This window comes from Carcharhinus amblyrhynchos, unplaced genomic scaffold (genome assembly GCF_965287045.1).
Source record: "Carcharhinus amblyrhynchos unplaced genomic scaffold, sCarAmb.v2.hapA scaffold_39, whole genome shotgun sequence".
In the NCBI taxonomy this organism is placed as follows: Eukaryota; Metazoa; Chordata; class Chondrichthyes; order Carcharhiniformes; family Carcharhinidae; genus Carcharhinus; species Carcharhinus amblyrhynchos.
In genome coordinates this window covers 2045835-2048910 of record NW_027649780.1, presented here as the reverse complement: position 1 = coordinate 2048910, position 3076 = coordinate 2045835, and positions in this window count along the sequence as shown.

Genomic DNA, 3076 nt, shown 5'->3' with positions numbered 1-3076 from the left:
TATTCTATTCAATTACGTCGGACTTGGCCAATTGAAATCAGAAAACCTAATCTACAAGTGCACATGGAAAGATAGTAACAATAAAGAAACATAAAATAGAAGCAGGAGTAAGCCATTAATCTCTTCAAGCCTGCTCCACCATTCATTTTCATCATTGCTGATCATCAAATTCAATAACCTGATCCCCCTACCCACCCACCCCACCCCCCCCCCCATAACGCTTGATACCGTTAGCCCCAAGAGATATACTTAATTTATTCTTGAAAGCATTTAACTTCAACCACTTGCTGTGGTAATAAATTCCACAGAAACATCACTCGCTGTGTGATGAAGTTTCTCCTCACCTCCGTCTCATAAGGCCCTTATCCTCAAACTAGGAAACTTAGCCAGAACTCACACACCAATGGGAACATTCTTTCTGAATCCACTCTGTTAGAATTTTATAATTAACTATGACATCCCCTCCCACAATTCTAAACTCCAAGTAATATAATTCTCATAGACAGTGACACTCCTCACATGACATATATTTCATCCCAGGAATCAGCCCAGTAAACCTTCGTTGCACTGCCTCTAGAGAAAGAACATCCTTCCTCAGATAAGGACAACAGCACTGTACAGTTCGCCAGGTGTGGCGTGAGCAACGCCCGATACATTTGCAGTATAATGTTCTATGTTCTATGTTCTATAACATCCCTATCCCTTTTCTCAGATCTTCTCGCTGTGAAGGTAAACACAGCATTCGGTTTCTTTACTGACTGCTGCACCTGTGTGCTTATTTTCACTGACTGATACATGAGGACACCAAGGTGTCGCTGAGTATTTACCTCTCCCAATTTGTATCCATTCAAAGAATATTCTGCCTTCCTTTAATTGGATATACGGAAAGCCTCACATTTCATCATACTATTTTATAATGCATTGGCCATGCATATGCCCATTCACTCAGTCTGTCCAACTGACGCTGAAGCTTCACTGCATCCTCCTCACAGCTCAACACCCCCCATCCGCACATTTGGAGATGAAACATTCATTGTTCTCTTCCAAATCATTGATATCAAATACGAACAGTTTCGGTCCTAGTTTTGATGCCTACATACTTGTCACATCCTGCCGATCCGAAAAAAGACCAATTTACGCCAGCACGTTTCTCCCTGTTGCTAACCAACTTTCTTTCCAGCTCAAGACAACACCCACAATCTCAGGCACATTAACTTTACATAGTAATCCATTATGTTAGGCCTTGTTGAGGGCTTTCTGAAATTACAAATAGACCACATCCATCAGTGCTCCTTGGTCATCTTTTCTCGTTATATCCTCCAAGAATTCCAATAGGTTCATCAAGCATGATTTCCCGTTGGTAAATCCATGCTCACTTTGTCTGATTCTACCACTGTTTTCAAATATTGTGCTATGAAGCCCTTGGTAATGGACTCCAGCAACTTCCTCTGTCCTGACGTTAGGCTGCCCGGTCTATAGTTCCCTATTTTCTCTCTCCCTCCCTTTCAAAATAGTTACTTGGAAAAACGGAGGTTTTAACAATGGTGAGCCATGAGAAAATTAAACAATTATTGAAAAGAAAAATCATTAATATCTTAAGGTAAGGAAATCTGCCATCCTTACATGTGCCCTCCAAATGATTTCAGACGCACAGCAATTTTTGATTCACAACTGCCCTCTGTCATGGTCTGGAAAATGATACAACAGGGCACCTTGTGATGGGCAACCACTCATGGCCTTCCCAGCGACTTCCCATGAAATAATAAAATGGAAACAAAGGAGGATCGATACAAGTTCTGAATTGGAGGCATATGGAGTTCGGAGAGGACTGATTAACTCAAGAATAGAATTAAAAAATCCTCCTACGTTGGCAATGCGTTCACATTTCCAAACAATTTCTTTCCCCTCACTCTGATTCACAGTGTAGACGTTCGACAGCAAACACTGCAACCACTTCCCACGCATCCTCAGATGGCTGCTTCCAAACCCAAGATCTCTCCCGCATAATGGACAACAGCAGCATAGGACTATCACCACTACCAAATCGCCCGAAATGTTACATATCTGTATTTGACAGCAAATTTCCGTTTCCTTTATTATTTCTGGATCAATATCCTGTAATGCCTTACAGCGAAGTGCGCACGCATACACCATATATGTACGCCAATTGGCTCGCCACTATCATCTCAAGGGAAATTATGGATGAGAAACAGATTTTGACCTTACTTGCAGTAATAACAAATCCAAAAGGAATACAATAAAATGTTGACAGAGCATAGAAGCCATGGACATATTTGAAAACAGAAGTAAGAATTTTCAAGTCATGTTGCTATTGGACCTGGGAGCCATTACAGGTGAACAGGCACAGGGTGGTGGGTAAAGAGCGATATGCAATGAATTCGGAATTGGGTGAAAACTTTTGGATGGCTCTGGTTGGACTCGGTAACATGAGAATGAGTCTAAGTGAGTAGAAAGATTATAATTTTGATGCTCTCAAAATTAAACTCAAGATTTGTCAGTCTCTGTCCACCTAATGCTACATCAGATATGCAACGTCAAAAATGAGGAGCAGTGGAGCGTGTAGACAAAACGCAATGAGATACTGCTGGCTGGTATCTGCAAGCAAGTGCAATGGAAAAAGGTGTCTTTGAATTTAGTGATCGAGAAGCAGCATCCAGTTATAGAACATGAGGGGGTTAATGTTGTGGAAAGCGAAGGCATTTCACTGAAACAGGTTGCCTTTCTGGAACTGGATTAAACCAGACAACCAGTGTTGGTGAATGAATGTGACTCTATAGGTTGAACAGATACTCCTTCACCTTCATTCATGCCACTCTATGGGTAAAGACTTCATGGTCAAGAAATAAATCACAAGATCACTTGTCAGTAAAGTTGTCAAGACTGCTTATAAGTTAGTTTGATCAGGTGATAGAAGCCCTGAGCTTTTTTAACTGGGTAAAGGCAAAGTTATTGCACATTTTGAACCTTACAGCATAGACATAATTTATCTTTTCCTGAAAATATAAATCATCCCCTCAAATATGTCACACACATAAACCAGGAATAGGCAAGTACG